The sequence below is a fragment of the Mytilus californianus genome, unplaced genomic scaffold (assembly GCF_021869535.1).
Source record: "Mytilus californianus isolate M0D057914Y unplaced genomic scaffold, xbMytCali1.0.p SCAF_4, whole genome shotgun sequence".
Lineage (NCBI taxonomy): Eukaryota > Metazoa > Mollusca > Bivalvia > Mytilida > Mytilidae > Mytilus > Mytilus californianus.
In genome coordinates, this window is record NW_026262690.1 from 6,440,755 (window position 1) to 6,452,632 (window position 11,878).

General features: G+C 33.7%; 1 long non-coding RNA gene across 1 annotated transcript; it reads right to left on the minus strand.

Annotated features, from left to right (window-relative positions):
• Nucleotides 1-1,936: 1,936 nt before the first annotated feature.
• On the minus strand, nucleotides 1,937-4,982 carry LOC127737364 (uncharacterized). The gene is made up of 3 exons (XR_007999442.1): nucleotides 4,234-4,982; nucleotides 2,948-3,039; nucleotides 1,937-2,240 (listed from the first exon to the last, which is right to left on the minus strand). It is a non-coding gene; the product is annotated as an uncharacterized LOC127737364 (long non-coding RNA).
• Nucleotides 4,983-11,878: the final 6,896 nt, after the last annotated feature.

The following is an 11,878-nucleotide window of genomic DNA, read 5'->3' on the forward strand; positions in this document are numbered from 1 at the left end:
TGACATTCTTTCAAACTATTGCAAAAGAATTCACTTACTAAAACCAAGAGGAGCAATGTTCAATTTCATGGACAGGGTTTTAAATATTATTTCAAAGCTAAGAAAAAATTTACGAAGTCACAGGATTTACCATTAAATTTAAAAACAAGTTAAATCTTCTTTTCTACAAAAAACAAGAGTTGTCTCCTATTTGCATTAGCCTTATCATGAAATACTGCTACCAAAAGTACCTACAAATATGGGAGATAACTCATTAAACTTAAAATGAAGTCATAATTTTGGAGGAAGGGGCGTTTAATATCAGATAATATTGAGAATGGAAGCACTTTCGTAGATGATGACGACGTAAATATAATTTGAAATCCCAATGTCAGACCAATCCACTTAATGCATTATCTAGACCTGTTTACAAGCCGATTTTATTTACAGAGCTCTAAATAATACTGTCATCTTACTTTATTTACATCTTATATAGCATATCTAACAAAAAATATATAATAATTATATATAAAACTAATACATTCTAATTTATTGCAGGCCTTCCATGCACTGAACAAAACTAGCTCATATGAAGAGATAAACAAGTGTATTCCCTCGGAAAATCCCTCCCCTTAACCCTAAAACTCAGCCTGCTAGTTTCCATTCCTCACAACTTATGCTAAGTTTGTTAAATTTAAAAACAAGTTAAATCTTCTATTTGCATTAGCCTTATCAGGAAATATCAAAATATCATAAACTGTTATCACAGAGATATGTCTCGCCTTTTTGTAATTTTGATTATGCAAATGTTGAAATCAAAATAGCAATACTTTAACATCTTACACAAGCTATGCAAATATTCAAAGTCAATGAACCATGACTGAGCTACATGGCTAAACAATCTCCATGTAAATGAGATGTGCCAATGCTAATACAACTGCATACCAAATACCATTGACTTATTATAAGTCGTTCCCAAACCTAAATAGAAATTAACTTGTAAACTATGTAAAAGTTTCAAAGTCAATGAACCATGAAGAGGGGTTGGGGCTATATAATCTCCATGGAAACAATACTTGCAAATGCCAATAAATTTGCATACCAAATATCATTGACTTAACATTAGCAGTTCATCTTAAACTGATCTAATCACAAACTAATACATGTAAACTAAGATAAGTTTCAAAGTCATTAGACTGTGACTGAGGGACAAGGCCAAAAAATTCTCCATGGAAATGAGATGTGCCAATGCTTATACAACTGATTACCAATTAACATTGGCCTACCACTAATCGTTCCCCTTGAACTGACCTAATCACAAACTAATACATGATAACTAAGAAAAATTTTCAAAGTCAATAGACCATGACTAAGGGGGCGGAGCCAAATTATCTCCATGGAAATGAGATATGGCAATGCTTAAACAACTGCATACCAAATATCATTGACCTACCACTTGTTGTTCCCCATAAACTGACCTAATCACAAACTAATACATGTAAAATAAGCAAAAGTTTCGAAGTCAATAGACCATGACTGAGGGGGCAGGGCCAAATAATCTCGATGGAAATTAGATGTGCCAATGCTTATACAACTGCATACCAAATATGATTGACATACCACTTGTGGTTCACCATAAACTAGACCTAATCACAAACTAATACATTGTTGACGCCATCGCCGCCGACGCCGGAAACAGCATACCTATGTCTTACTTTTTGACTCCGTCAAGGCGAGACAAAAAGTACCTACAAATATGGGAGATAACTCATTAAACTCTAGGAGTAGTTATCTGGAATAGCTGTGAATTGGATGGAGAGTTGTCTCATTGTCACCAATTTCACATCTTCTTATATCTATATACCTATAATAGGATGGTAGAGCGTAAGGGCAGGAGTAAAACAATATGCCCCCCCCCCCCCCCCTCCCAACTGAAAGGGCATAAAAATAAATTTAAACCAATGGCAGCTGATTGTTCTCACAAGTCACATCAAAGTCTTACATTAAACACCTAGTACATGTATTAACTAAGACCATTTAGGGGGGAACTGTAGGCCTATGAAATTCGAATGTAATCAACATATCTGGTTTAAAAGAATAAATCTTTACAACTGGCTCTCCCCCCTCTTTCTATCTCTCTCTTTAAACATAATTGTATTACTACATATTTTTTTTTTTCAATAAGTGTTTCCAAGTTCCTCAGATCAACAGAATCCATTCTTCTGCTTCAGTTGATTTCTAAATTAACAAGCACGCTTTGTCTACAAATAGAAAATAAAATTTCATTCAAAATAATCTAAAATTCACAAAATAATATATATAATGTTGATGTCAGAAGATATTTACATTTTATCCATATATGGGGTAACCAGGAGACAGAGGCCAAAGAAATTCTTCATATAAAGCAGTTCAGAACTGTATTAAATCTTATGGCATCTTAAGTATGAAATGCCACCATTGTACTTACATTTTACTTCAGATTTGTTTAAAATAAACATGTCAATTTTTTCAGGCACCATGGATTAAAAATTTTCATTTAACCAAAGATTTGATGGATAAGGACAATATGCCTTCAAACTAGTTTAACCCTGCCACACTCTGTATGTGCCTGCAATTCAGTGGTTAATGTTTGTTGCTATGGTAATGTTTGTTGCTGTGTTACATATTTTTGTTCATTATTTTGGACATCAATTAGGCAGTTTGTTTTCTCGATTGAATTTTTTTAGAATTTTCATTTTTTGGCCCATTTATAGCAAACTATGTGGTATGGTTTTTAATCATTTTTGAAGGCAGAATTGTGACCTATAGCTGTTAATTTATATGTCATTTGGTTTCTTGTGGAGAGTTTTCAAAATTGCAATCATACCACATCTTCATATTTTTATATCTGTAATTGGGTATTGTATTATTATAGAAGCAATAAACTAGAACCGTTCATTATCTTTAATGTTACCGTCAACATACATACCTTAAAGTTGGTATTATTTTACATCCAGGTCCTACTTTCCTTCGATTTTCCTTCAGTAAATCATTTACGTGTTTTCAAAATATCCAGGATAACTGAAAAAAAATTGAATCCATCAACTGTGATAGTTTTAAACACTTATTGAAGGCCTGTATGTTGACCAATATATAGTTGTTAACTTATATATCTTTTAGTCTCTGGTGGAGTCAGTTGTCTCATTGGCAATTATACCACATCTTATTTCGATATCTATACATGTATATGGAATTTAGTCAATTAATCAACATCTGATCATAGCAGTTAATACAGATAAATTAGATACAATATTGCTAAAAAGACATATAGGTCCAATGGGCCAGGTGTAAATATCAAATTGCTATGTATATACATGTAATTGTTTAGATGTATGTTATGATACACATGTCACTATAATAAATAATAACTTATAACTTACTAATACATAACATTTTATCTAATAAATATACATAGATATAAGAAGATGTGGTATGAGTGCCAATTAACATGGCATAATAATACTTCTTAATTTACTAGGCTAATTCTCGTGAATTTTTATAGTTTTTTATTTTTAGTTTATACATAATTTTTTTTCAACCTATGAATTCTTATTTGTAATACATATTTTGGTCATAACTGTTAATTGTGACCTGTGGAGCAGGAACTGTGTACCCTTCCTATTCTTTCAGGAGCACCATTGTTAAAATTCTCCATTTTGTTGGGTTGATATTAGGGGTCATCCATAATTGTCAACCATTTTCCAAAGTGTACAAAACATACACTTTTTCAGACCCCCTACCCTCCCTTAAAAAGTGTACATCAACCATTTTCAGATTTCAAGACAAGATTCAATCATTCTTAAAAAAATTAAGATCCTGTCTATTATAGTTTAGTTTAATATAGAAATTTGCATTGAAAATAACTGAAACATATCTGACTGTTTTATTTGATAAATAAAAAAAAGCGTACTTTAAAAATGTTGATTTTTTAACCCCTCCCCCCAAGTGTATGTTTTGTACACTTTGGAAAATGGTTGACAATTATGGATGACCTTTTACTCAATCTGGTTTTCTGGTTAGTGTCAGATTGCTCCCTTAGAAATTTATCCCTTTTCTACACTAAAACAGAATATCAATGAATATTTTTGGTGCTCCATGTTAATTATCTTGTGGACTTATGTAATACTATATCCAGACGTGAATTTATACATCAAAATCATAACTACTCAAATGAAATAACTAGACATCTACTATATGTACCTTATGCATATTTACCTTGTCTTTTGAATGTTAAAGCTTCATGCAGACCCGGTTGTGATGTTCCTCATCTGGGAGATTAATTGGTATATAATCATTCTTCCTTTTTACAAGGATAGGTTGTTGGCATATCTCTCAATCCCAAACCTGGAGAACCAGAGAATCTTTACTCAAGCTTTTTTTCCTTTAGATCAATTGCAGACCAAGGCTGACGAGTCAAATCTACCAAAAATTTCATATCAGAGTTTTCTTCTCCTAGACATCCTTTCAAGGCTGATGACCATCATTCAGCCGGCTATTTAACCCATAACTGGGGCAAGGTTGATGAGTGCTAGGGATGTCCGCACGTCGATCGGCCTACACACTTCATCTCTAGGGTCCTTGCTACTCCGAGATCCTCTACAGTTAAGCCTGGGACACTAGATCCTAGTTACCATGTGCTGTCACGGGGAGGCACTGTAGAAGTCTTGTTAGTGTAGAGGCTATGTACTGGAAGGAAAGACTTACGCACTCAGCTTTCTTTTCACCTATGAATATAAGCTATCCAGCGGCAGTGTAAGAGTCTATGACTCCCAACCACACTAGACGCATACACAAACCTGTGGTAACACCACCAGCACACAAAAAAAAAGGGGTCATTATTTCAAATTTAGAAAAAAGAAGGTTATTTATTTAAATTTAGAAAAAGAAATGGTTATTTATTCAAATTTAAAAAAAGAAATGGTTATTTATTCAAATTTAATAAAAACGAAGGTTTATTTATTTATAATTTTAAAAAAGGAAGGATTACTTATTTAAATTTTGAAAAAGGAAGGTTTATTTATTTAAATTTAGAAAAAGGAATGGTTATTTATCTAAAAACTATAAAAGGAATTATTTATTTAAAATCCAGAAAAGAAAGTGATATTTATATTTAAATTCAGAAAAGAAAGTGTTATTTATTTTAATCCAGAAAAGAAAGTGTTATTTATTTTAATCCAGAAAAGAAAGTGTTATTTATTTAAAATCCTGAACAGAAAGTGTTATTTATTTAAAATCCTGAACAGAAAGTGTTATTTATTTAAATTCAGAAAAGGGAAGTGTTCATTATTTTGAAATTTATAATGCATTTCATCCAAAAGTACAGGGTTATTTGTACTTCACAAACTTTAAAGCAACTAAACAGTATCAGAACAGTGTGAAATTACAACACCAACACATTACTTACTTCCCCTCCTTACCCAGCAACTTCTTCATCTCTATTACACTAGGCCATGGGGTAGCCCTCCCCGACCTCCAAGCCCTTAAATACACTGGACTTTCATGGGTTAACCCTCCCCGACCCAAAGCCCTTAAAAATAAGTCCCTGGATTCACATGGGGTAACCCTCCCTGACCCCAAAACCCTTAAAAACAAGTCCCTGGACTCCCATGGGGTAACCCTCTCCGACCCCAAACCCTTAAAAAAAGTCCCTGGACTCCCATGGGGTAACCCTCCCCGACCCCCAATCCCTTAAAACAAGTCCCTGGACTCCCATGGGGTAACCCTTCCCGACCCCCATCCCTTAAAAACAAGTCCTGGACTCCCATGGGGTAACCCTCCCTGACCCCCAATCCCTTAAAAACAAGTCCCTGGACTCCCATGGGGTAACCCTCCCCGACCCCCATCCCTTAAAAACAAGATCCTGGACTCCCATGGGGTAATCCTCCCTGTTCCCCAATCCCATAAAAACAAGTCCCTGGACTCCCATGGGGTAACCCTCCCTGACCCCCAAGCTCTTAAAAACAAGTCCCTGGACCCCCATGAGATAACCCTCCCCGACCCCCATGCCCTTAAAAATAAGTCCCTGGACTTGTTTTGGGTTAACTATCCCCTACCCCCTTGCCCTTAAATACAAGTGCCTGGAGTCTCACTCTCCCTTTCATCAGACCCCTAGGCTTCTCCTCCAAGACCTCTGAGCTCTTAAATTCCAGTTCCTGGACGTTGCCTCATTCCACCCAACCTGCTCCAAAGCTCAGTCCCAGGTCAACTATATATAAAGCTGTTGCTATGTGGGGCGAGGGGATAACTAAAGAAAACGAAGAAGAAAACATCAGCAAGCCAGTATAAACTTTACCTTTTATTCTATCCATACAGTGTTAATGGTTGTGGGTGTCATGCTAAGTGAACGTGCTTGGGTATTGTGATTGGGTATCGTGATTGGGTATCGTGATTGGGTATTGTGATTAGGTATCGTGATGGGGTATAGTGATTGGGTATGGTGATTGGGTATGGTGATTGGGTTTCATGTCTAGTTTATAGGTAATGTTCTACTGACTTGCTAGTGTTCAATTTTTAAACATTTTAAAAAAAAGTAAGTAATGTATTCATGTTGCAATCATACCCTTTAATAATGCAGTATTGTTAAATTCAAGTTGTTGGAAGTCCAAATCTCAGTGAAACACTGAAAATTAAAATTTTCAAACTAATTTAGTTATTGTGAGCTAAATTTTGATATCTAAATTTAGGAAATGGAATGGTTATTTATTCAAATTTGGAAAAAATGAACAGTTATTTATTTTAATTCAGAAAAAGATAATTACTTAGTTATGTCTTTAAAAAAGCATTTTTACTCTTTATCAACAATTACATGGATATATTTTAATGCTTCTTTAATAAATTTCAGTGATTTGTTTGAAATTTAATAAAAAAAAAATTAAAAATTGCCAAATTTTGTTTGAAATCTAACAAATTTTGTTTTTATTGTTAAAATTAATAAAATTTTGGTGATTTTGTTTACAATTTAATAAATTTTGATGTTTTTATTCAAAATATTTAAAAGGAAAGTTCCCGTGAAAATAATGTATCCATTACTTCCATCACGACATAATTCAATTCCGCCGTCCCATGAAAATAATGTATCCATTACTTCATCACGACATAATTCAATTCCGCCTTCCCATGAAAATAATGTATCCATTACTTCATCACGATATATTTCAATTCCGCCTTCCCATGAAAATAATGTATCCATTACTTCATCACGATTTCATCAAAATCCTGATGATGTTCTGTGTTTCTCAACCACTATCCAGTCTATCAGAAACATTCTGAAATTAAACTGAAGAAAGGATTAAAATACCTGAAAAAAAACTATTAATTATTATACATATTTATTAGTGTATTTTTTTTTTTTTTTATATAAAAGTAGAATGTTTGTCACCACCAAATTATCAGAGACCATCTTTCCAACACATACTTCAAATTAAAATTAAATATATTGCAGGTTACTTTTGATATTAATTAACAAACATGAAATAATAAAAACGAATTTTATGTTATTTTTTATCACAAATCTGCAATGTTTTGTGTTTGAATCAGTCCCAATAAAATATCTCAATGAAATGTTACTTTCAGCTTTCAGGGAAAAAACTACTGACCAAAATATTAAAAAAGTATAGACTTTTGCATAAAATACCAAGTAATGTGAGGAAACCAATCGTATGCAGGAAAAGCTCAGTTGTAGTGACTTTTATTCTCAGTATTACTAGTGACAGAGAAGTACTGAAACTTGTACTTACAAGAGATCTAAACACCTCTACAACTATAACCTTCACTGGACAATTGTAAGTTCTAAAATAAAACAAGTATGGACGTCATGCAGTCAGATAAAGCAGAGGTATCTACTGCGCCAACTGTAGGGAAAAATGATTTTTTACCAGTGTATATGTCATTATGTTTTACTTTACTGTACTGTCAACTCCAAGAACTTTTTTTGTTGGTGACTGTCATATTTCTTTGCTTGTGTGATTTTTTTTGTGTGTGAATTTTTTGTGTGTGAATTCGTTGTGTGTGAATTTTTAGTGTGTGAATTTTTTGTGTGTGAATTTTTAGTGTGTGAATTTTTAGTGTGTGAATTTTTAAGTCAGTTGTGTTGTATGTTTACACAATTTTGGCTCCTCCGTCGTAATTATTGTAATCGTTAACCAATTATGTCAATAAAAAGAAACAAGTAAGGCAAATGCCACTGGTTTTTAATTTGTTCAGGTTGTCATCATGGAGTGGACCATTTGACTTAACCAGGTTTTATAGAATTTACCATGAAGTCTATGTAAATAGATATGGCACTATGGGATGATTTTTAAGGTCATATTCAAAGAGGAGACCCTCAAGGTTGATCAAGGATGTCAAGGTCAGAGTCATGCCCTTCAGAACGATGTTCATAATACAGTATCTATACTAAAATAAAAACCTATAAATAACTGGTCTGAAGAAAAAGTTATGAAAATAAAAAAAATTATGAAAGCTAAACACAAAACAAAAATTGAATAAATTCATTAATATTGACTTTAAAATCTACTGGAACAGTTATACATTTAATCTGACTCTAAATTTGACATTAACCAATTTTTCTTTGAATAGTAAATTTTTCCTAGCTCAGAAATACCAAGCTGTTCTGAAAATTACTAGAATTATAAACATTCCTAAATAACTTCCCTCCACAGAACAGTACACAATACCCTTAAGATATCTGTCTCTCTGCTCTCTATTATTATCTCATTCATTCATTCATTCATTCATTCATTCACACATCTTCCAGACAACCTATTTAGGAAGTATCATGTTAGTTATCCCACCCAGGTTAGTTCTTGATACTTTGTGAATAAAATGGTTTTATATTGATGTACTAGACATGGAGGGATGATTAAACAAGAAGTTTCATTTACCAGGTTTCCAGGTGTAAGGTGCATTAAGAGCTAATTAAGAAAGGTGTTATTTTATTTTACATTTTACAAAATAGTTTAGAAAAAATCCAAATAAAAATAAGTCATGTTTATCAAAAAGAAAAAGATATTGTAAGATGGCAACGATAACTGGGAGAACATAAACATGTGACCTTTCGAAACCTTATCTCTAAGACCTTGGCAATTTGAGACTTTTCTTATCTCTAAGACCTTGGGAATTTGAGACTTTTCTTATCTCTAAGACCTTGGGAATTTGAGACTTTTCTTATCTCTAAGACCTTGGGAATTTGAGACTTTTCTTATCTCTAAGACCTTGGGAATTTGAGACTTTTCTGATCTCAATCATTTACTGATTCATTTCAGTTGTACATTGTCACTACATCTTCTATATAGTTTTTTTTCCACAAAACAGATCTCGTCTTGCTGATAATTTGTAAATTCTTTTAAAATTTTTCTCTCTCTATAATATAGTTTTTATTCACCTCTCTATAATATAGTTTTTATTCTATCTCTCTATAATATAGTTTTTATTCTATCTCTCTGTAATATAGTTTTTATTCTATCTCTCTGTAATATAGTTTTTATTCTATATCTCTATAATATAGTTTTTATTCTATCTCTCTATAATATAGTTTTTATTCTATCTATTTATAATTTAAAGTTTATTCTATCTATTTATAATTCATAGTTTTTTGTATCTATAAATAGTATATGTCCAAAATATGGTAAAAAAAAAGGTCATTAAAAGGGAAACAACACCAAAAAATGTTGACTGACAAAGATTGATGATCGGTACCAAATTTCTGCTGTTTTTTTTTTCAAAGTCTGATCCATATCAAATTTGAAGGTGTGCATTACTGATAAAGTCAGGTGTGTTGAGTTCAATGATGTTGTCATGTGATAATTACAAGTTTTACCTTGGGTATAGTGAAATCCAGAATTCGCACCGAAATGACTAGTGATTCCAAATGTTTTTGCTGTACAAAATTAATACTCTATTTCTATGATTACTGTACATATGAAGGTCTCTGATATCCTAATGATGATAACATACTACAACAACATTATACATCTACTTTTGGTAACATACAATGTCTGACTTAACTTAAAATTGTATAATAAAACATTCATGCTTTTATTTACACATATATACATATATATACAAAGAAAGTAAGGGTATAGAGTACATGGGTAGAGGGGGGGGGGGGACTCAGGGAGTAAGACTAAGGGCAGGTTTACTTCTATCTTTTTATAGTTTTCATTTTTGCCAGAGATTTCCTAACCTGTTATGACCTATTAAAAGACCAAACCGTCAATGAAGTGTTCAAGATACAATCATCACTAAAACATCAACCAACGGATCAATCAATACCATCAGTCATTCATTTATTACTTGTCAGGTTATTTGGGGGCATACTGGCCAAAAGTGACAAAACTAACAAAAATACAAATTTGAACCTACTCTTCTCAACGACACACAATACTAAGCTGAAACATCCGACACCTCAAATTGTACCCTCTAAAAGTCCTCCAAAAACCATTCAGACCATGACTCTCCATGAAATGCCTCCTGAACCAAACTCTCCTCATAGCTGCTCTGCCTTCCTCGTCCCAAATCACAACTCTATCCTGCTCACTAGTAAAGACCTCGTCATCCTCTAGAGACAGCTCCTCCACATCACTTACACCTTCTTCTAAATCCAAAGGACCACAGCAAGGTAAAACCCTGGAGATTACATACTGCATCTGCAGATTTCGACCCTCACTTTCCAAGTTTGCGCCAAACATCTGCAGAGTCTCATCATCACTCTCCAACCTGTGTCTTACCTCACCACAATCCTCGGATAGGGCCTCCACCTCCTCTGAAACCTCAAGAACTCTCCAAATCCTCCCAAAACTCATCAGCCTGCTGCTGCTCCTGTTCCCAGGTTGAGAAAAGGTCAGCATCATCTATGTCGAAGACCAACTCATGTTCCTTTACCTCCTCAAACACCGCTGTATCATTTTCAACAGTGTCATCCAAAGTAGAAATGACTTCAAATGGCATTGCTGAAAACAATGCAACACGGGGTGCTTCCACCAAACACTGCTCGGGGTCAGCAGCCCTTGGTAGCTCAGGAGACTCTACCACAGGGGAAGGAACATGCTCATCATGACACAAACCTTGAACCTGGGGTGAACTACTCTCTGGCTCAACACATGGTCTAACCGAGGGACCATACGGACACAGACCTACTAAGTCGACGAGCTCTCTCACCATACATAGTATACCAATCATTTTTCTTGCTTTTTTTGTCGTTTTGTCTGAAAATACAGAAAAGTAAAATGATCTTAGTCATGCTTGTTAATTAATAGACAACAATACGTTACAATAAAATGCTTCGCTGAGCACAGCCTGATACGACCCCAGTAGTCAAACCCTGAACAGTTGGTGCAAGTTTGGACACAACATTAAAGCTTGATACTGTCTGAATTTGGATTGTGATCAAATTTTTGAAATAATATAGGTTTCTAACAAAAAATAAATGTGGTGAAAGATCGATCTTTAAAAATTTGAATGGGTAGAAATATTTGTATTTATTTTCAATTGAAGATTTCTTGCTATTGTGCAATACTGTGCAATTGAAGATTTATTGCTTTGGTGCAATATTGTGCTATTGCACAATAGTGTGAAATAGAAGATTTCTTGCTATTGCGCAATACTGTGCAATTTAAGATTTCCTGCTAATGCTCAATACTGTGCTATAGCACAATACTATGCAATTGAAGATTTCCTGCTATTGCATAAGTTATATATATAAAGCACGCCTTTTACGAATTAACTTATTTAATTCACGAAAAGCGTAGCTTTGAGGGGATTAAATATGTTAATGAGTAAGGCGTGTCTATATATGATTTGTAACATTAATGGGCTATGACACATGTTAAAGGTTAAACCCTAAACAATAAAACTTTTCTGC